Genomic DNA, 24,394 nt, shown 5'->3' with positions numbered 1-24,394 from the left:
ACCAAGGGTGGCATGAAGTGCTGGAAGCTGCAAAGGTCCAAGGGAAGGCTAGCATTTGTGGTCAAAAAGGTTAACCAACCAAAGAACTTTACATTCCGAGAAGAGCTTATGGGTGTAACTATACATTGTCTTGGAAACAGTAAGTCTATTGTAATGTTGACAAATTTCAAACTTTTGGGGAAATTGCACGCACTTGTAGAGTGCACAATATGCTCCCCAAACACCGTTGTGGGAAGCAAAGTACACATTTAATTACCAGCATATATTGTAATAGCATTTCTGCAGAATAATAATGATGTATTTATTTTATGCTTTCAGATGTGGCTGAAGAAGTGGATGCCATTGTAGAGCTTGATAACGCAAAGATGTCTATTGCCAAGGGGGACAAGCCATCTAAGTTGGATGCTATCCAATGACACACATCACGCTTTAGGAATAGTAAGGTGGATATATCTTCAACGGATGCAACATATCCAACGACATATTATGTCATGCATTAGAAGTAGTAGGGTGGATACATCTTCATCGGATGCAACATAGGACTTTTAACAGTACTAAAGACTGAGAATGTTCCATAGTGAAATCATCACGAATGAAAGGACACTTCAATCTTTCTCTGCTATTTCTTGTCAAACAAGACTGGCGTAAATCTCTTTTAACAGTTTGAATATAAATATTATACTGTTCCACGCAAAACACTAGAGAAGTGGAAGCTGTATTTACAAAAGAATAACTCAAGTAGAAAATATCACCAGTGCTTTCAATAACAAACACTTGGCATTAGGGTTTTCCTTGATGTATCCAAAGCATTTGACATTATTGACTATAAAATATTACTAGGCAAACCATATCACTGTGGAATAAGAGAAACTGCATTTGTAATCAAGGTTCTATGGATCACAAGAGTTTTCAAAGTTCTAACTGATTTAAATTTTCTAATCACTTAATTGTATCCAAATACAAAAACTGTTGTGGCTCAAAACACAGTTAAGAAATCAAAAAGATTCTGGCCACTACAAGCATACGGTATTGGATGAAGTGATAACAGAGAGAAAGAATATATTACCCATTGAAACATGTATTAAGCAAGACAAAGCTCTCATACCGTAGGTGAGATAGCTCAAAAACATGTAAAACATTTTGGAAATAAAGTATATATTTCAACAACAGATGGAAAATCAAGTAAGAAAAAAATGATCAACTGAATAACAAGTTTAAAGAAATTGAAAAAAAAAACAAGAATTAGAACAATACTCAAGAAGAAATTGTACCCTGATAAATGGAATGCCAGAAGAAAACAAAGGAAAATGCTAACAAGATTGTAGAAAAAATTTTAAAGAAAAATTGACCATCACAAAAAAAGATTTTGACAGAAGCTATACGCTAAAAGCAAAGCCAAACCACTGCAGACCTTTAATAGTCAAATTCACAAACTATCATTTAAAATATATGGTATATTCCCACAAACGAAAATTAAAAGGAAACCAAACTTCTGATCACTGTGTCTACAAATGAAGGAAGTGATGGATGTTGTAGTTAAAACAGTCAACTTATACAATCTCGGGAGTAGAACCACAGGCAGTTCAAATCATTTCTTGCAGATATGGACTCTGAGTACGGTGAACTACTTTATTATTATACTGAAGTAAGATGGTCGAGTCGTGGAAATGTTTTGAAGCGTTTCTTTACACTCAGAAATACAATCGCTTCATTCATGAAAATGAAAAACAGGGCGGTTCCTTTGTTGGCTGATGCTACTTTCCAATGCAATCTTGCTAATTACACATCATTTAAATGAATTGAACTTGAAGCTTCAAGGTAAAAAACAAATTATTGCACAGATGTATGACCATGTGAAATCATTCAAAGTCAAACTATATTTATGGATGAAGCAGTTGGGTGAAGGGAATTTGGCTCATTTCTCAACTTTTTTGGAAAAGCTGAAGCCGAATGCATGAATGAATATACAGATGAGTTGTCTAATTTACTTCAGCAATTTGACGTGCGTTTTGCAGAATTTGAAGTATTAGAGCCGCAATTTCGACTTTTTTCAACTCTATTTGCTGTAGAAATTGCAGATGGAGTTAGTGGAACTTCAATGTGATACTATCCTAAAGCAAAAGTATGCAGAGGTAGGGATTCCAGAATTCTACATACCGTATTTCTTTCACGAGAAAGGTTTTACAAAAAACATTCTACTTGAATAAGTTTCAGGGAATGCTGGAGTAGCAGGCATTGTATAGGTTCCTGTAATTTTGCTAATAATATCATATTAACTAACTCAAAATTAAAATACCGAGATTTTGAAAAGACAAAAACAGTATGAACAAAAGTACAATAATGACCTAACCACTGCCGCACCCCCTGCTGTTACTGTGTCTTCATCTTTTGCAGATGGGCTGTAGCAGGATCCAACAGGTGGAGCTGATGGAGCTATCCAAACAGGTCTATGCTCTTCAAGACTATGTTTGGCACCTTCAACAGTCTGCATACAGGGCAGATCGCAAGCTGGATGACTTGGAGCAGTATGAGCGAAGCAATTGCCTCATACTGCATAGATGTAATGATACACCAAACAAGGGAAGTAACGTTAATTATGCTGAATATGTACTAAAAAAATTAAACAAAGTTATTAAACCAACAAATTGTCTTACAGTGAGAGACATAGATGCATGCCACCCCTTACCATAAAAAAAACTAAATAAACTATACAATAATTATTAAATTAGTTAGAAGGATGACAAGGGATGAAATTTTCTATTGCAAAAGTAAATTAAAAAATGTTGATGGTCCTAAACTGTCGATCAGAGTCCTTGACCAAGCGATGTCTTGCACTCCTTCGTCAAGCGAGAGAGATGCCTTTGGCTTCAAGGATATCTGGACATCCAAAGGAATTGTGTGGCGCTTTTGGGATAATAAAAGGCGAGTCATAGATGATTTTTCAGACATTCCAAAAATCTTAAACCATAAGACATCTTCTTAAACTATTTTGTTAATAACATTATGCTGTTTTTCAACTATTCTAAAGTTAAGCAAACCATATTAAATATTATTACAAACGACAGTAAAACCAAACTCAGGAACCTTTTTAATTGGTGCATTCCCTTGAACTTTTAAAAGCTTAGCTTTTGCACCAACCCTATTTTATACCTTTTTATTTTTCAAGTTTATGAAGACAAAACCAAAATGTAACAATTGCATGAAAACAATCAGAAAAAAATCAAAAATTTATTAACTGTTTAACTTGTCCCATTGAAGTTCATGTCAAATGCTGTAAAAAAAGTGCAAATTACCATGACACAAAAACATGGACATGTACAATGTACAGTTACTGGAATCCTCCTTTTGTCCATCTATCCAATAACGAAGTACTGGTTGTAAGCCACACTGGTTGTAAGCAACAGTGCATCAAATCCTAAACTCAAACTTGACCACCTGAATGACATGTTTACTAGTATATCTTACACAAACACCAATGACATAGATGACCTTTTTTTATGCCTAACATTATCTGAAACATACTTAGACTCAAGAACTGTTAACAAACTAAAAATGGACTGCTCACTGGAGCCAGTCTTCTCTTCATTATGTATCAATGCTCAGACTATTATCAATGTAAAAAAATTCATCAAACTTGAGGCCCTGCTGATGTCTATACCCATCAGTACTCATCTAATTTATGTTATCAAGACATGGATTCCGTCTAATTCAAAAGGTCCTTACCTAAACCTACCGGGCTATACATTCATATCAAATGCTCGAATAAACAGTCGCGGTGGAGGGGTAGGAATATACTTAAAATGTGATATCATGTATGATTGTATACAAAGTGTGATGATCTAACCATTATGAAAGAAAAAGTATTTGAGTCTCTTTTTGTTCATATTTTTGTTGGTGGTAAACAAGTGATCAGTGGAAGCATTTATCGAGCACCTGCATTGGATGCAAAGTCAAATTTAGAACTTCTTGATCTTCTTAGTGAGTGCATTAATAACATCAGTACATCTAAATGCTACATCATGGGAGATTTTAATTATATTCATTGGATTATGCAAAAATCAATGTAGACAATTTTACAGACTTAAAGTTTTCAAATTCTTTTTACCCACTAATTATTAAACCTGGGGAGGAAGAACAACCACCTTCTCGTGGTCTCTCCCGTCAGTACCATATCTTCAAGACACAAAAGAAATATGCGAAGCGAAGCTTGTCACACCCGAGCAAACCAGGCCCAGGTTCAGCACAGGGTGGATAGGGAAACGCCCTTCTCAGGGTGAGGCAGCTCCTCTGTCGAAAAGTACCGACCCACCGTACTGCAGCTGAACACTGAGGGCATTACGGCCAGCAAACTCAGCATCATCGAATACCTGGCCACAAAACATCAAGCCCTCGTTATTCTCCTCCAGGAGACCCACTGCACATCTGCGGATAAGTTGGTAAATTACCTTACCTGACTTCACACTCACAACCATCAGCAGGAAACATGACCTCGCCACGTTTGTCCATGAGCAACTGAGTTGGACTCCCATAGATCAATCCAACGCCCAATCAGAGATACAGTGGCTATACAGTATACACAGACAAAAGTTGTACCAGCTATAGCGGATGCATTTGCAAAACATTTAACACAAAACACATATATAACACGGAAGTGCAAACTGCTTTTATAGCTCAATACAACTGACCTTATCTCGTTCCCAAGTCAGCAGTTGAATTTATTGCTGTCTAAGTCCAAATTCACAGTTTGGACAAATAAAAAATTTAAAGGCTTGGAATTATGACAAGTTTAGAAAAGTTGAAAAAGAATTTAATTGCAATCAGCCCAACAGTAAGTTTATCAAATTTGACCAAGGCTTTGCAAAGAAAATGCAAATTAAAGAAAAGCTAATTTAGGCCAGCAACCAGCAAAGTCGGCAGCCAATTTTTTACGCATTTAACTAAGTGATAAGATCCTTCGAGCCCAGGCTTGATGCTCTAACCATCGCCAAAAAAGAAACGACGTAGACAAATTATTGTAACTGAACATACCAATTTTCAGAAGAAGATAAATCTGAACTGTTTTCGTATGTCATAACTCCTTTTTTGTTTAATTTAATTTTGTTTGCTGTAATTCGGAGTTCTGTACAATTTTGGATAATATTATTCATCAGCTTAACTCTTTTATGATGTAATAATACGATAATATTTTTGAATGCCCTTCCAAATTGTTGTTTTTCTATTTCGTTTCCCGACATTGGTTAATTAGGTTACGAGCGTAGCCGTACAAGACGTACATCCATTGACAGCAACAGACCTCATTTTGTTATCAAGCTGCACAGGCTCTAACTCTGGAGCTCAAAATGCTGCATGTGTTGCTATGCAAAAAGCTCTCTCAAAGCCTCTGCTCTGGTTTGCATGTCCTCACCACATGGGTGAAGTTTTGAACTGATGTTTGAGACAATCTAAAAATTGAAGCATCACGGAGTCCAGATATTAACGTTTTTAACAGATTTAAGCAGTAAAGGTAAAGGTGGGTCCCATACTTGATTCAAGTGTTGGGTATGAGAAGATAAGGTTCTCATTGTACTAAGCCTTCAGCACTAAGGAGAGTAGGGTGGCCAGTTCCTTTCTCTCGGCTGCCTTTACTTCAGCAACTACGCCTACCCAATTTATTACACCCTGGGTAGAGGTGAGCGGTGTTTTCAACAACCAGCCTAGCCGGGAGTCGAACCAGGTTTGCATAATTGGAAAGCCAACGCCTTATCCGTTGCGCCATCCCACCGCAGATTTAAGCAGTATTTTGCTTTAATTCCAACAACAGGTAAAAACTTTGACGTTTTTGATCCTCCAGAACAACCAGTTACCTAAAGAAACCATGCACCAGAGGTGACTACAAAGAACTGGCTACTTCAACTCTACTCTAACTCGGTGATGCCAATACAAAAGATAGCTTTCAGGCATTCAACAGACCAGGTGCCTTGCACAAAGCATGATGGATGGCAAAGTTACTCTACACCATCAAAATGGACTTACTAGGTACCAAAATATGTGATGGATTGGAAGGAAAGTTTTGATAAATTCTAAGTAAGTTACAGAAAAATATGCAATACACACCTACAGTCCTACAACACAAATGAAAATTAATTGAAATAACTCTTAAGGACGTGGCAACTAGCCTAGGAACTTCGATAAATGTCCCAGGTCATTTAAATCCGGACATCTCCATTTTTCCAGCATGTGACATAATATCTGTTGTATCCATATCCATGCTGCTTCTTAAAGGCAACAAATGGCAATGTACTAATTATGATGCCATAGTAAGTATCGCAAGCACTCGTCACGCAGAGCGAGTCAAAATATTTGAAGACTTTGTCAAATCATTTTAATTCCTCCGTGTTGTTTTTGTGTTTCTTATGCTGTGTTGTTGATTTTAATTTCTAAAATGTTTAGATTGATATTTTTTCACTAAATAAACAAGAATTAGGAAAATTGCGAATCCGCAGTAATTCATACATATTTTCCTACAGACCAACATCGTTTTCGGGATCCATTACGCCAAGGGTTTTTTTTTCGGATGATGAAACTATGTGAAAATAATCAGTAGGTATGCAGGAGCTAACCATGTCAAATGGAAGCAAATTTATTCCAAAATAAACGTGCAATTAAAAGATTTGTTGTATCCACGAATTTCCCCAACTGGGCATTTACACATTAAGGATTTTTCCGATTCCGCCAAAATCCTGCTCCCAATTCACAATCTTTGTCCGTATTTGCAAAGTTTTCGCCTGAAATAAATTGTTTTGTAAGGTAGACGCAAGTAGCTAGAAGTGGATTATCACCAAAAAAATATATATTCAGAATTAAAGAGTGGGTGATGAAAAATATTTCGTGTTTTGGAAAAAAAATGTTATACATAACATATGAATAACCTTTATTCACTATTCAGGTAAAATTTTCGGAAGAGGGCAGTTGTTGAAGATTTGCCGTTTTGTGAAGTTTGTTATTTTTTGTTACATCCCATGATTTTTACATTGGAGAAGACTTATGGTCAATCGTGCCTTAGCTTGTTCATAAATTATGCAAACATTATAGGCTCATATTCTCATAAAGGTTGTTCTTATTCTAAAAAAAGAGTGTGTATTTACTTCTACTTTAATGATAATTTGCCTCACTTGAAGTGTCAATGATATAGCCATTGCTTAAGTTCTCCATTAAACATCTCATTTTGTGTAAACTAATATAAAAAACCGATTTCATCTTTTGCATAGCGTAAAATAAAAATAATGATGTTTTTGTCATTCAGTACTAAATCTGTTAAAACCAAGCATCAAAAATACATTCTCCACCCTCGAAAATAGGGGTTAGGCATCAGTTTCATTAGATTTGGATAACAAATAAGCTAGTTATTTGATAATGTATTATCACCACTAGAGGCGCCCTTAAGCATAAAAATGAACAAAACTCCCTACATTTCTGCAGCCTCTCATCTTATTTTGACCATTTTTTTAATGAATTAGTAAGAAGAGAGGCATCTGCTGAAACTAAACTGTTAGTTGCTTATTATGCACAGCGTGCTCTAGTGGCAAAAATCATCAAAAAGTGTTGTAGGTGGCCTTAAATAATGGCCGGCTGGTGGGTTAAACTTTATCTAAATGACACAAAATTTTAAAGTAGTCTTTTACAAAGCTAACCTTACAAGTAAAAACAACTTAGGATGAAATGACAAAAGTTTTAACATTTTTGGGGTAAATGATGCACCCTACTACGAATCAGAAAAAACATTGAAGAAAACCTTCGTATGCAGTATGCAGATGTTGCTGAAATTCGTACAAAACTAAAGCAAGGATCAAAAAAACATTTCTCGATATTTCACTTCAACACGGTTAGCTAAATAAAAAACAAATTTAAATTAGAAGAATGAATGACTTGGATTTTAAACCTAATATAATTATAATGTGCATAACGGAAACAAAATTGAAAGTGGAAAATCCACTAGTTAATATTGCTGAATATAAACTTTATACAAGCTGATTCTCCAACCAATGCTGGTGGCATTAGAATGTTCATAATTCAATCATTTACTCTGAAAGGAAAGATCTACGTTCTACAATTTATAATCAAAGACTGTGAAAACATGTGGATAGAGCTGTCTCATTCCAATTCTAAAAAAAATATCATAGGTGTTGTTTGCAGACATCGGAATGGCCTGTTTCGGTGGGTCCGATTCGGCGACAGCCTTTTTTGACAAGTTCCCCATTCGGCGATGTTTTGAAAATCCAACGACGCCTTCTGTTTGTTTAGAGAATTTTGTATTTTATTCCACAATATCGTTTCTTATTGCATTCCGACGAAGAAAAATAAATTAAAATTTAGAGAAAAGTGTTTGAACTATTAAATTAAAATGTTTGTTCACATAAAATTGACATGCACCCTTACATAATCCACCTTCTTTGGGTTATGTTTATGCCATTCGTCATGTCATTCATTTTTTAAATAAACTATTTGTTGATTATATATGATATTTCAAACTCTAGGAAAATGAGTCGAAAAATTTTATGGTTTAATCCTCCTTTCAGCTTGCAGGTTGATAGCAACATTGGTAAGGAATTTCTCAAACTCATTTCCATCCACTTTCCGCCCCATCATAGATTGCATAAAATATTCAACCGTAATACTATTAAGCTGAGCTACAGCTGTACTCCGAATGTTGCAAGCATCATATCCTCCCACAATAAATCAATATTGCAGGCTGATAATGAACCATCTCAGCCTGGTTGCAATTGTAGGGTAAAGCCAGATTGTCCTTCGAATGGGCAATGCTTGCAGAAGGCTGTTGTTTACAAAGCCACCATTAATAACGACCTGAAGGTTCTTAATTACATTGGTTTTTGCTGGTTTTTGTGAAACTACTTTTAAAAAACGTTTTTCCAACCATATATAAATGTTCCTTCATGGATAGGTCTAAATGAAACAGCACGGAACTATCTAAGGCAGTTTGGGACCTTATGGACAAGAGTGTTGATCGTAAAATAACATGGACATTGGACAATCCATAGCTGTGCGCTAGTGTGCTCGCCGCTCGGCCTTATAGTGGAGGTGGTCGTAATAATTGTGGCCTCTGTTTGGCTGAAAAGCTGGCCATTCTAAAGGCTGATAGTGGCCACCTTCTGAACAAGCGTTTGGAACTAGTGGGTAAATGTCGTCATAGAAACAAATTTAAGCTCAAGTACTTCAAAATAAAATAAATTCCTTTTGATTTTCACAGGTTATATATTTAAAAATAAATTTCATTTGATTTTTACAGGTTTTAAAAATTTCATTTAATTTGTTCAGGTTACTACAGGTTGCTTCAACGTTATCGCATTTTGCAATACAGTAAAAGAATGAATATTCTCATTCATGGAATCAAAGAAGAAGCATGGGAAACAAACGCAAAAACAGTGGAAAAAGTTAAGAATCTACTGAATAATACACTGAAATGTGACGACCTAGACATTGTCGATTGTCATCGTCTGGGATCAACAACGAAAGGACGTGCAACTGGTGTAAGTACAACACGCCCGATTATATTTAAAGTTGGAACCATGCTGCAGAGGGAAATGATATTTAAATCGTTAAAATCTTTGAAAAATTGTTATATAACAAAAAAACAATTGTTACCATTTGTGAAAACAGCCAAACAAAGCGGGCAAACGTTTAAGTGGGTTAATTCGCCTGGTGACATAAATCTAATTGTGAATGGCAAACGAATTGATTTGTAATCAACTACTTTTCTATTTTACTTGTCTGAGCTTGGTTGAAATGTTTGTCTTTTGTCTATGCCTAATCTTAAGAAGTCTATATCTACTTAAAAACCCGGTTGGCGAGTTGGTTTCTTAGTGCATGGATCCAACACCTCCTGAAGATGGATTGGTGTGAAGTGGCCAATTGTTGCTAACTGGGCCAGTCAACGTTGAACGAGGTCAACCTAATTGAGGTTGATCGAGGTCAACCTAATCAAGGCCACACTGTAAATAACACTATGTAACAAAAAAAAAAAATTTTTTTCTTATTCTTGGAAAACAATTGCTATACTTTGTTTGCTTTTGCCGAAAAAACATGAAAAATCATTATTATACCACCACAACTTTGGGTTTGTGTTGCTAAGACTAGTTTGAAAATTTTTCTATTTTCATGACAATAAGCATGCAGATTACATTGATTGTTGGCTATAACGCAATTGTTAGTAGTGCGCTATGGCTTGCCGTGGTTGCAAGTACTCAGCAGTTTCCTTTTGATGTGTGTGTGGTGACTGGTGAGCTCTTTGTAAAAAAGCACTGTCCAGAGCAGTGGTTTTCTACTTAGGGGAAAATTACCTCCGGGGGGACATATACAATACTTTATGGGGTAACGTGGCACCAAAACTACGCTAAAAATATATGTTGTTCATTATATGATGTATGTTGTTCTCCAAGAGGCTCGGCAAAAGTTGGGAAACACTGGTCTAGAGAGTTACAGCCGTGCAAAATATCTATCATGCATAGTTTACAATGCCAGTAGGTGATCAAGATACACGTTGGGCACTACATGTCATATGCGAATACTGCCGTCGTACTCTAGAAGGTTGGTTAGGGGAGAGAAAAGGGCAATGCGTTTTGCTATCTCTCGTGTCTGGCGTGAGCCCACAAACCATCTCACAGATTGTTACTTCTGTATGGTAGATCCAAGCAAACGACGGAAGGGAAAGAATGCACCTTCCATCAATTACCCTGAGATTATGACCTCATCTAGTGCACCTGTACCCATAACACGACTGACATACCTGTGCCACAACCACCTTTGAGAGATGAACATTTCGTAGCAGATGCAAGCTCTACAGATTCAGAAACGGATGAATCATCTGTTGTTTATTTTCAACGCCGAGTTGCCGGTGAAAGGTGCCCCTACTACCCCAACCAAGAAGACATGAACGATCTTGTCAGGGAACTGTCATTAACAAAGTCGAATGCTGAGCTACTCAATTCCAGACTAAAGCAATGGGACTTAGGATACTGGATGACAGTGTTCGAATTACTTCACAGAGAAAGCGACATCGCGGCTTCTCAGGGTTCTACACGTTTAAAAATGATTTATGCTACTGCCATGATATAGAAGGACTCTTTCAGGCTATGGGCATTTCTTGCAATCCTTCTGAGTGGAGGCTCTTCATCGACAGCTCATCTAGAAGCCTCTAAGCTGTTTTGCTGCACAACACAAACAAGTGTTCCTCCATTCCTCTGGCTCACTCAGTTTATATGAAAGAAGAGTATCAGAACATCAAAATCCTGATGAGTGCATTAAAATATGACCACTAGAATGGGGTAGACCCCCAGAACATGTACAATTATGATGAAACCAATGTAACAGACAATCTAGGCGCTAAACGGTGCATTGTGAGAAGAGGACTTCGAAGAGTGGAAAGAAAGACATCACACTCCATTCAAGCCGTGAGCATGATGTTTTGCGGAAATGCAGTGGGAGAGTATCTCCCTCCGATGGTCGTGTATAAATCAAGGAATCTCTATGGTGGCCCACCTGGTGCATTATACAATCACTCAGTTAGTGGTTGGTTTGATTCCACTACGTTTGAGGAGTGGTTCAAGTTGTTTCTGGACCACGTAAAGGAGAAGCCTGGGAAGAAAATGCTTATTGATATTTTGGGATAATTGGAATAATTTGGCATCACATTTCAGTGCACAGGTGATAGCTGATTGTGAAGAAAATGATATCAAGTTTATCAGTTTAGTACCCAATGCAACCTATCTACTTCAACCACTGGATGTTGCCGTATTTGGGCCAGTAAAGAAGATGTGGAGAAGGATACTGGAGGACTGGAGAAAGGAGAGCAGAGTGAGGGGCAGCATACCAAAGACCGTGTTTCCATCGCTTTTGAAACGACTGTGTAACCAGATGGAGGAGAAAAAGGAAAACCTTGCAGCTGGATTCAAGGCTTGCGGTGTAGTACCTCAGGATGAGCAACAGGTGCTTAAGCGTCTCCCTGATGCAAACAACAATCCAACTGAGACAGTCCAAGAGGCCCTGGGAGAAGTTGTGGCAAACATGTTGAAGGAGCACCTGTCTCCACCAGCTACAACACGTCAAAAACGTGACCCCAAAGTAGCAGCAGGGAAGGCATATACGTCTGAAGACATGCTGCACAGATGCCATCTGGAACAGGATCTGGAAGTACCAGTAGTCAGAAAGGCAAGAAACGCAAGGTAATTGAAGTACCATCGAGTTCTGAAGAAGAAGATGAAAGCGAAAGTGACAATGACGGCGAAGTCTGTCAAATCTGCGAAATAAACGAAGCCTTGTCCAAGGATGAAAATGCATAAGCAAAGAGTACGCTTGTCTTGTCAAGTTCCCTCACATCAATCAACATTCCGGGCATGCTATTGCAGAAGTTAGTCATTCTCGGATCATTGTACTTCAAACCACTTATAATATTGTTTTTACTGTTTTAGAGTGGTATTGCTAATTGAGAGCAGGGCTTTTTGTAAATGATGACTGTAGATCATCATCATAATCCATCGTCGGTTTGTTCCCCACTCGTGGGGGTGGCCGATTGTTTCCGCGCAGCAATTGTCTTAATCCCTTTTCTCCATTTCACCCTGTCCCTTGCATCTTCCTCCTTCAGTCCGACTTTTTTAAACTCATCCTTCACTTGTTGTTTCCACGTTCTTCTTGGACGACCGCGTTTCCTCTTCCCATCCACCTTTAGATCTAGTGCCTTTCTAAGAAAACTTCCTTCCTCCCTCCTTATCACATGTCCATACCATCTTACTCCATTTGCCCTTGCCAGTTGGTCTATGGTCTCTCTCATCTCTAGCATATCCAATAATTCTTCAGTAATTTTTTCCCTTCTCGTTTTCACCCCACACATTGCTCTCACCATTGACCTTTCCGTTCTTCTCAGGATTGCCAGTTCACTCTCTCTCAATACCCATGTCTCGCTACCATATAGCATTGCAGGCCGCACACAGCTCCGATATACTTTTCCTTTCATCCTTAGTGAAAATTTTCTGCCATACAACATTTCCCCACATTCCCTGAACTTTGCCCAGCCCAATCTTGCCCTTGTTGTCACCGCTGCTTCACATCCACCACTTCCATTTATCCGATCTCCCAGATAACAGAAGTCTGTCACTGTTTCGATGCCATGGCAGAACTCATCATCATGGCCTTCCACTTCATTCCTTCCTTTACTGCATTTCCCACAAACAAAACACTTCGCCAATCTTGTTGCGGCTCTCTTGACATTAGCACATCTTGCATGTACCCACTTTCCACATTCCTTGCATTGCATTGAATTTCTCGGGTCTGCTACTATTTGGTGAGTCCGATTCGGTGAGTCCGATTCAGTGAGTCTGATTCGGTGAGTTCCTAACCTCTAACCCCTAACCCTAACCCCAACCCCCTAACCCTAAAACGGCAATGATAATTAGGCTGCGGTATCCAATAATTTAAAAAAAAAATTGAAAAAATCCCCCGCTAAGGGATCGGACTCACCGAATCGGACTCACCGAAACGGGCCATTCCCAAATTTCTCATCACTCTCTTGCCACATATTCCACAGGGATCTACTTTGCTCTCAACAACTGTTCCTTCTGCTCCACTCACCATCACTTTTGTTTTTTCAAGATTCACCTTCATACCCTTGGTTTCAAATGACTGTAGATAAAAAACGTAATAAAAAGCAATAAAAAAATGACTAAAAAAACGTTTTTAACCATCCCTAATTATGATATAACTTCATTGCAGAACGGTGGCATACTTCAAAGAATGGATAGCAAACTAATCCAAAAAATCCATGGCTTGGTAGCCGATGGAGTATGCAATATTGCGGAAATTAAGCGAGGTTTGCAGTCGTACGTAAAACACGTCCTATTCAAACATGGTGAAATGCCACACGAAGACAATCGAAGATATTACCCAACCAATAAAGATATTCAAAACCACTTCTTCATGGCGCACACAAAGCAAAAAGTTTCAAAAATGGATCAAGAGAATTTACATTCATTGGTCGAAGAGTGGCAAAAGAACCGCAGAGAACATGACAAGATTTTCTTTCGTCCTTATATTTCTGGTAATAATGATTCGATTGCCACAGCTTCCAATGGTGCACCTGTGATGCAATGTGCTCAAAAGTTGTTGTTTGTGCATCAAATGTCGTGGCAAAGGAGACTGTTGCATCGGTATGGCTAAGGCATTTGCTTGTTAGATGCAACGTACAAGGCATCAAAGTACGCTTTACCTTTGTTTTTCTTGTGTGTGAAAACCAATGTTGGCTACCAGGTTGTGGGTACATTTATTATCCAGAATGAGCAAGCCTCTGACATTGCGGAAGCACTAAGCATGATAAAGTTGTGGTCACAAGACTGGAATCCGCCTTTCTTCATGACAGACAAGAGTGAAGCGGAAAAAAAAGCGATTGAAAGCGTTTTCACAGGTTAGTACAGGGTGTAAACGCCAAGTGTAGACAAACAAAAATTGTCATAAATAAGTCAATATCGAATAGATTTCATTAAATGAGGGCTAAATAATAAAACAAAGACACACTGATTAATATCCATCGCCATTTATTCAAAATATCCACCTTTGGCATGAATTAAACGTCTGAGTCTATTTGGAACTTGGGCACATGTTGCACGCAAAGTTTTAGCATCTATTTCATCTCAGCATTTGAGCAAAGCTCGTTTAAGTGCATCAGTATTTTTGTGGGAGATTACACAGGCCTTCTGCTCCAATAGTGACCAGACACCAAAGTCCATACGGTAGGATTCAAATCTGGCGAAGATGGAGGCCAGAGTTCCTTTGACCAGAATCCCTTGAAATTGTCCTTGCAGAAGCTCTGGACCAACTTCGCGGTATGAGAGGTTGCCCCATTTTGCTGTAGTGTCACCCCGCTGTCTCCTAGACTCCTATCAACCCAGGGGACCACTGAATCCTTCTTTTTATGACAAATTTTGTTTTTATTTATGACAATTTTTGTTTGTCTACACTTGGCGTTTACACCCTGTATATTGTGGAACTATGGTTTGTCTTTTTCCAGCTTATTCAATGACCTTGGTCCATACGATATTTTAGCAGTTATATACATTTTTTTTCGTATTTCTTTTGCAGATTGTTTAGTGCTTCTGTGCGATTTCCATAGAATACAAGCTTGGGAAAGGTGGACTAGAAGAAGCGACAATGGTGTTGGTGACAACAAACCAGCTGTTATGGGTCATTTGCGCGAATTGGCTAAAGCCACTTCTGAGCAGTCCTTCACAGATGCACTAAATGACTTCAAAACCAGCAAGTGCTGGATGAATAACCCCAAGCTTCAAAGATACCTTGAAAATGCTTGGCTTCCAGAAAGGCAGGTTCGTTGAATGAGTATTGAGTAACACAATGCAAGCACTCACAGCATTAATTTTGTATGCAACGTTCACTTCTGGATACAATTGCAATGTACAGAGCTAAGAATATTTGCAGCGATGGGTGTGGTTTTATCGAGCCAACAAGTGGAGCGTAACAGTCCACACAAACAATGGAGTGGAACGCCAAAACAGAACACTGAAAAAGTCATACATCCGAACACGGAGGGATAAATCTTTGTCAGCTCTTGTGGCGATAATTCGTAAAGAATTCCTTCCTGACAACAAGCGTCGGTGAGTGAGAATTACCATGCTGTGTTATTGTGGTAAAACTGCAATTACAGTACTACCATTTGTTGTAAGTCTTGATGGGTTAGAATGCTAGATATTAAATTTCAAGAATGCCTAACCTAAACTGTCATGTCATTTTCGAATTAGCGTGCACATACCGTCCTAAACAATAACCATAATGACATTATTAAGGCTGACCGTACTTTTGTGGGGCTACTTTTTGTAGTCCGACCTATAAGCTATAAGATGTTGCTTTTGAGCACTGTTTGCTTGCTTTGCAGGTACGAACACCAAAATCTTTGTTCTTCGGAATTCTATCGTCAGTACAACTCTTCCAAATCAGTTGTTCAAAATTTAGTTGTGTGGCCGTCGACCGCCACTGCATGTTGACATAAACACGTAAGACCATTATGCGTGATTGCGTGTCCCTCGTAAGCAGCTAAGCACAATAAAGAAACACAAGATCTACTGATTGTGAAAACATCCTCAGACGCAAAACCATCAGTAGTTTTTCATAGCTTTGATGTGTTTGCCCAACCTAAGGATTTGCACGTTGTAGAGTGTAGACAACCACCAGTCTTCTGCTTCTTGGTGTACGGTCGATTGGTCGACAGACATTTGGTCGACGACGATTCATTTTAGGGTTAGGGTTAGAGTTAGGTTAGGGTTAAGGTTAGTTAACTAACCCTAACCCTAAAATGAATCGTTCTGTCGACGTAACGTCCTGTCGACCAACTGTCTTGTCGACCAATTGTCTGTCGACCAATTGTCCTGTCGACCAACTGACCGGGTACCTGCTTCTTAAGGTTAGACTGAGCTACTCAAGATTGAATAAATCAGGGAAACACCTAGCTTGTATGCTCACATTACTTTTAAGCACTCAGAGAGTTAGATCCAGTCAATTTCAGATAGGCTACACAATAGACCTCCCCAATCCCCGGACTTTCTTTTGTTTTCATCTATATTGTGACTTTTCTGCATGGGTTTTCAATGCTGATTTCAAAAAGATGCATAAAAAATTTTTTTCGATCAACGTCTGGGAAGTTATTCGCTGTTTCTTGGCAACAACTTTTCATAAAAAGTACAAAAATCCCCTTTAAAACCCCGTTACTTTTAACCTAGTATATATACTGATATCTAGATTATTTGAAAGCATTTCTTCTACTGAAGAATTAAAAAAAAAAATTATTAAAATTGAACAATTGGTACCAGAGTTATGATCGTTTAAGTACCCAGATTACGCAGTCACGCATGACTGATTTTTGTTAATTTATTGCCAAATGATACTAGAAAAATGGTGAAAGTTGCTGTCAAGGGTTTTTGGGGGTAAGGAGTTCAAAAAATATATTAAAAAGTGTCTCAGAGCAACAGAAAAAAAGTTATTAATAAATTGATATAAACAGTCACGCATGAATGATTTTGTCGCAGTCGCTTCATTCCTACAACGAGACGTATTCCTTAGGCACCACAAACGTTAAATGCCTTGAGTCATAAACAGTATAACGTGGAACCGATCATCTCAATGTAGCTAACATCTGGGTACCCATTGCACTAGATGTTAGAGTACACGCTTCATTGCTCGGAAAGAGCTCTGATCAAGTGTAAGATGGTCACAGTCCGCCACAATTTCAATAGCATCTCTCACCCAGCATAATGTAGTCTATGTATCTAAATGATGTGGCAAAAAATAGATTAAGTCAGCTGAACTTAACGATAGGGTCATTATTTGTCAGCTGTCCCTGCCAGTTAACCCACCATCTCAGATTGTTTTGACATTTTATCAGCAGATTAAGCTCAAAACACTGAACTCAACAAAAAAAATTTTTTTGAAATCCATTATTGTTTGGTGAAGTTATGCGAGTTTGAAATTTTGCATTTATTGTGATCACTCAACCAGAACGCTTGCCTCCATTTACTAGTACAAACACTAAAAATTCAATTTCTTATAATCTGATTATGTTATTACCTTTAAATTTAGCAAGGGCTGTGTCTAGGTCCTACTTGATAAGCTTATAAATGTTTAAGCACTTTTTGCATGTGGCCTGCATAGTTAAGGGGTAAAGATGGAGGTGTATCCATAATGTGCACTCATGCGTAACAACAATTTTAAACTGCTATATCTACATGAGCACACCAGCTAGAACTGCAAGAGTGGGCTCAAATGAAAGCTATTAAATAGCAGTTTATTGCTTCCAAAAATCTTGATTGCTTATTGTGCCTTATTCGTTTTGGAGACAAAATAATAATGAGATTTTATTTCCAGATAACTTGCGCCAACAATAGGGTGCACACAACCCCCCTTTTGTTTACTTTTTGTACTATTGACTTGTAAATTTGTGAGAATGTGCCACTAACCAAGAAACTTTGCTGGACTAAAAATCAGTAAAATTGGGACACTTTTAAGTGGGCCACCATCCCATTCAAACTTTTAGGGTTGCCATTTGGTTAATATTGAATTATTTTCACATTTCTTAGCAGAATTAGTGTGTTTCAACAACATAATATGCATCAAACTCATAAAAGTATGCCTGTGCGACTATTTATTCTACAGGGAATTAAAAGAATATGCTTGTCTGTACGAGATCTCTGTGAATTGACATTTTTAAACGCTGCAATAGCTAAAAATACAACTCCAGTGAGTGGAAGTGGTCTAAAATACTAATTTCGCACTGGAAATAGATCAAATACATATAGAAAGCTAACAATAATGAGTTTGCTACAAAAAAGCCTGGTATTGAATCTGTAGCCTATAACAGTAACTGCAAACTTTTACTAACATATTTTGTAACAGAAAGCAATGTGATCGACTAGCCTAATCTGTGCAAGAGAATATTAGTTTTTTCTCTTTCTCAAATTAGGTGCGTCTTTTCTGTTGGCTTCCACTATTTGTAAAGTGTTTTGATAGTATTTCTTGTTTCTGGCACTATGTAGGTAATCGGTGCTCAGCTTAACTCCACGTTCAGCCACATCTTTTGTGACATTGATGGAACCAACAGCTTTCTAGTGAGACTCTGATTCAGACCAATTCTCTACTGGTAAAAGAAGAAAATCATCATTTATCTCTAAAACAGAACAAAAAACCGAGAGTCCTTTGTGATAAAATCTGTCAGTTTTGATTCCAGATTGATTTCTGATGGAAACGTGGTTTTCCGTAGCCAGTGCCAACCCGATCTGCTGGTGTAAAAACAGGATCTTTAGGTTTTACGCGTATAAGTTCATCAGCCATCTGATGTTTTTCCTCTTCCTGAAATTCAGAGCTGAACAGCGCGAGTGGTACCATCTCAGCAGAGAGATACCAAAAGTGATGTTTGAAGCTACATTCAACAGCATCTGATATTAACTTATGCACTGCTTCATATCTGAGAAAGTTCTTGTACATAGTCAAACAGTTCCAAGGAGCATCTACAGCAACTCATTTTACCTCATTACAAGGATAAGATTTTGCATTGCTTAAGTGTTACAATTCGAAAAGCACAGCCTTGGCTCTATAGAGTCTATACTAAATTATGGAAAACGACATTCAAATTTCATGCATCCTACATTCAGAAGACACCAAATAAGCATTGACGATATTTTGCGACTGAGATCTTCTCAGCCATTGCTTTCCAATGATGTATTACACATGCAAATACCACCTGTGCTCTTCGAGTAAATAGTATTCAAAAATTGGGTCACGCATGAGTGATTTTGAGGACCACTTTCTTTCTTTACCCCCAAATTGGGGTAAGCACATGAATTTTTTGCAATTTTTCTTCATAAGTAAAGAAACGATAAAAGAGGTAACCTTTTTTCAAGATTTCATTATAATAAAACAATTACTAAGAAAGTAATTTGGTTTTGAAGTTAGTTAATAACTTTTATATTAATTGTTCCGCTTCATTGACCACAAAAGTAGCCATTTTATATTGGCTTTAACTTCGTCAAACCTCAACCATTTTCCAAAAAAATTAGTTCTCTGGAATCAGCACGAAAAGTTCTTCCTGCATATTAAATTTGTGCAAAATCTGAGATGTTGGGTTAAAATTTCCATTTTTTGGGGACAGTTGACATGGAATGACCCGATAACCTTCTGTAATGCATTTCAGGTTTCACTATTGATCAGTTAGCATTTACTACTTGTATCTTGTATGATTATATAACATATTGTATACACTTCTGTTTAATATTCCATGTGTATTCATTTATCCATCATGGAGCTGAGGAAGAGTAAAATGAACAATGGTGGTTTGCTTGGTAATTTGCAGCCTTTAAAACATTTTAAGGAAGGACAATTTAGACCAACTACTGGAGATGTTCTTCAGAAATACATATATCATCTTCAATTAAATCCTCGCAACCACCAGAGTGGGAAACTCGCAGCTTGGGATACAGCAGTATGTCTAGCAAAAGTATGGCAGCCTGCTTGCATTCCACTGATGACAAAACAAAATATCCAAAACAAAATTATTCATTTGGTTGATGAATACAAGAAATACAAACATGCCAAAAAGGAATCTGCTGCCTTAATTAAATTTCGAGAAACACTGACAACACTATTTATGATATCTGCTAAGAATGCCGAAAATCTTATTAACAAAAACAAATCGTTGCTACCAAAAGATAAGGCAGAAGGTATACAGTTTCTTAAATTACTTGAAACAAACCAACCAGCATCTCTTGGACCCCTTGATAGAAAGAGGTTGAAATGCTTCAAGAATTATGCAAAAGCTTTAGCATGCGAGTTGGACATTAAAGACTTTCAAGGTACCCCTTCTTGGTGCTTTCGTTTTATGAAGCGGCGCAATCTTTCCATTCGCACCAGAACTACCGTTTCGCAACAGCTACCAGATGATTACCGAGAAAAGCTGATGGTGTTTCGCACCTACTGCACAAAAAAGATCAATGAACAGAACATCCAGCTAAAGCACATCACAAACATAGATGAGGTTCCCCTGGCCTTTGACATCCCTGTAAACCGTACCGTCGAAAGAACAGGAGCCAGTGCTGTTAGTATACGGACCACAGGAAATGAGAAGTCATCCTTGACTGTAGTTCTTGGTTGCCAGACAAATGGCCGGAAGCTACCGCCCATGGTCATTTTTAAAAGAAAGACTTTACCAAAAGAAAATTTTCCGGCTGGTGTCATCATCAAGGCCAACCCAAAGGGCTGGATGAACAAAGAGATGATGAGTGATTGGTTACGAGATGTTTACGTGAAGAGACCAGACGGATTTTTTCATAAGTCGCCATCTCTGCTGATTTATGACTCCATGCGCGCTCATCTGACCGATGCAGTTAAAGCTAAAGTTAAGAAAACAAATTCAGAGCTTGCCGTTATTCCGGGTGGGTTAACCAAAGAACTTCAGCCGCTAGATATTGGTATCAACAGACCATTTAAGGCTAAATTACGAGTTGCGTGGGAGCATTGGATGACAGACGGCGAACACACGTTGACCAAGACAGGGAGACAACGACGAGCAAATTGCGCAATTATATGCCAATGGATCGTAGATGCGTGGGCAAAAATATCAGTATCCACTATCATGCGATCATTTAGGAAAGCTGGGATAATCACTGAACAATTAAACACTGATAATAGCGACGAGGCAGACTCTCACAGTGACGAGACAGATCCAGGAATGCTTGATGTCGAAATCGCACAACTGCTGAATTCCGACACAGAAGATGAAGAATTTGATGGATTTCTGGATGAAGAATAAACTATATCATATATACTTGTTTTGATATTTTATTCCACAATATCGCTTTTTAATGTTTGTTCGTTTGAGTTTTTAATTTTTGTTCATAACCATAAAAAATATTGAGCATTTAATTGATTGAATCTTTATCGTCGGACTGGGAAAGCTTCTTGCAGAGCTTAATCTTTGCGGTTTCGCGTACTTGTTGAAGCTTTGAATCACTGACGCAGGCCCGGTCACCAAGATTGACAGAGTGAAGTTTCCGATTGTTGAAGACTTGTTGCCAGGGAATTATTTCATCCATTAGATACCGCTGAATGGAGAGCAGTCCTTAACGTGCGTTGCTCAAGCGCACACCCTGAGAGTCTAACCAGCGCAGCTTGATCTTGAAGCTTCTTCATTCCAGAAGTGACGCACTAACCAATTGAGCTATCGGGGCGGACAAATGTTATGTTATAATGATGTAACATACCGTGATACCTACAGACTTTTGTGTCGTGAATATTATTTTGAGGCAATAATGAAAGATTACAATTAGGCTAAAAGTGAATAGCAGAAATTGCAAAATGTGCAGTAGCTTACATGACTTTGTAGACTGTAGAGGCTTTGAATCACTGACGTAGGCCGGGTTACTGAGATTGACAGAGTGAAGTTTCTGATTGTTAGTCTTGTTGTCGGGGAGCTCTTCCATCCATTAGATGCCACTGAATGGAGAGCAGTCCTTAACGTGCGTTGGTCAAGCGCACACCCCGAGAGTCGAACCCGCGCCGCTTGATCTTGAAGCTTCCTTGTTCCAGAAGTCACGCGCTAACTAACTGAGCTATCGGGGCGGAATTTTGTTCAATGAGCTGTATACGGTAGCCCATAATCCTTAACCCTTTGCTTTTCAACGTTTTTTTGGAAGTTAACTGCTCAAGGGGGGGCCATTTTTGGATCAAATTCAATCAGCTGTTACGTGTTATCCGCTGGTGATATTTCAACAAAAGTTGCACTGGTGTGAAAACAAATCATTTGTCTATAAGTTTGAAAAGTCATTATTTTAAAATTTTATATGTTAAACTTGATATTTCAATTTTTGCAAAGGTACCCAAAAACGACAATTTTGATTTAACTTGCCGCTATTTAATTGCCGTGCTAATCCGATTTCATGCAAACTTCTGAATAACAAAGAGCTCGATCGAACGCACGAAGTGTGTGTGCGGTGTGCCGAATCATTGCATTGATTAGAATTTACGACTTGCGAGCAAATCTTATTGTAAGCTACTCACTGATTCTAAAATAGTTACAATCAGAGTAACATTGTTACACGAATTTGAAAAAAAAAAAAACTGCGTTTGATGTCTTACATTTTTATCCTAAACTAATGCATTCCGAAACTCATGGCTAGCTTCTAGTTTTATGGAACCAAATTTCTCATAAGTAACACCTTAGCCTGCTTGAATAGCTGTTTACATCTTCGTTTGTGTATTTTAGGTCTACAATTGAGTTTGTAGTATGAATATTTTTAGTAGAGAGAAGACAATTGAACAAGTTGTTGAAATTATCTGAAATTTCTAAGTTCAAATTAGGTGCTTTTGAAATTGTGGATTTGTGTCAAGTCGCAACACAAATATCATGCAGGCCACATCATAAGTCATTTCGCTTACGGGTGTTTATAAACATGACTCATAAATTACATCCACAAAAAATACAGCATTTACATCAACAAAGCTAAGTTCGAAGCTCACTTTTTATTGAAGATTGTGTCAATCAATTTGAAATAACATTTTTAGTCTGCCAGCGTCGAAACAATGCAACAGCGAATTGAGAAACTTGCGTAAACAAAGGAATGTGAAATAACCCACAGTCAGCAAATTTACATAAATTTAACGTTTACAAATGTTGAATCAATGTAAAAGGACTGGATTGCTGACTGGGTTCTTATTGTTTGAAGCACAAAAAATACGCGTAAATGCGACAACATCAGCAAGGCAGCGATTATGTTTCTGGCCAAAAAAAAATTAACTTTTGACTTCAAAGATAAAAATGATTATAACGAAGCTTCAAAGTTTGTCATAAAAATATTGCAGAAATACAATAAACATAATCATTTTGTGCCAGATTGTGAGAAGACTTCCTAGATTCTTTCCAAACATTTGCATGATTGCAAATTATTTTCTATAACTTTATATTGCCAAAAAATGGCTTCTTTGTTGAAACAACGTGGCTACAATTCTATAAAAAATTCTTAGGCCTACTACATTGAAGTAATAAATTTTTTTTGTGATTTTGCTGATGACGTTTTAGAATATCCGAGAAGTAAAAAATAATAATGATGAATTATTTTACAAAACCGTGGTTTGCAAGCGCTTTACAAAAAATTGTTGGGGGAAAATTTACTATTAGACGTAAAATGTTTGTAAAAGAAAATTGTCGGTTTACGTATTTATAATGTTTATTGCGCTGTTATCGAATTATAAACTGTCTGTATTGTCTACCTTTGTAGTTGCCGGCCAGCTTAGACCAGCATGCAAACTACGCGTTTTTGGTATTTGCATCGTGTTATGATTCTCGAAAATTTCCCACAAGGTCTTTATTTTCATCGTGATATTTTTGTGCTTTTTCTGTCCTAAACTTGAAGTCATTGTGAAGCACAATCCACATCGGTTTTTAGACTCAATCTTCATTGAAAATCTTTTGTGTGGTGCATCATTTCAAGTAGTGTCTTCCCCTAAGCTGTTACACAAACCGCCCAGAACCAGGTTGATTATTATGTATCTTACAGCCGTTGAAAGCCCGTTATTGTATGTGTGGAATTATTACTGTAAATGTCTGACTAAATTCATGCCAAAGTCGAGCAAATTCTGCTTTCGGGATCCTTGCCGTTATTTACTGTATTTTTTGTTGATACGTTTAGGCAGCATTTTTCCAAGATAAATGAAGACATCGGTATTGTTCGTCACTTAGATTTAGTTTCCTCAGCATTGTTTATTTATTCTTTGATCCACTAGTTTGTCTCACTTTTGGTATAATCGGATCCTTTATAAATGGCGGGTCTTCACAATAACCGGCCTCTTATACTGTACATTG

At 37.8% G+C, this 24,394-nt stretch overlaps 2 pseudogenes; both read left to right on the top strand.

Moving 5' to 3' along the window:
* Positions 1 to 9,362: 9,362 nt before the first annotated feature.
* Positions 9,363 to 24,394, top strand: part of LOC145780637 (uncharacterized) — a 64,155-nt pseudogene continuing 49,123 nt past the window's right edge.
* On the top strand, positions 11,392 to 12,332 carry LOC145781228 (uncharacterized; annotated as a pseudogene).

Source organism: Aplidium turbinatum, chromosome 12 (genome assembly GCF_918807975.1).
Source record: "Aplidium turbinatum chromosome 12, kaAplTurb1.1, whole genome shotgun sequence".
NCBI classification, from domain to species: Eukaryota; Metazoa; Chordata; class Ascidiacea; order Aplousobranchia; family Polyclinidae; genus Aplidium; species Aplidium turbinatum.
This window is presented reverse-complemented; position numbering and strand designations above follow the sequence as displayed.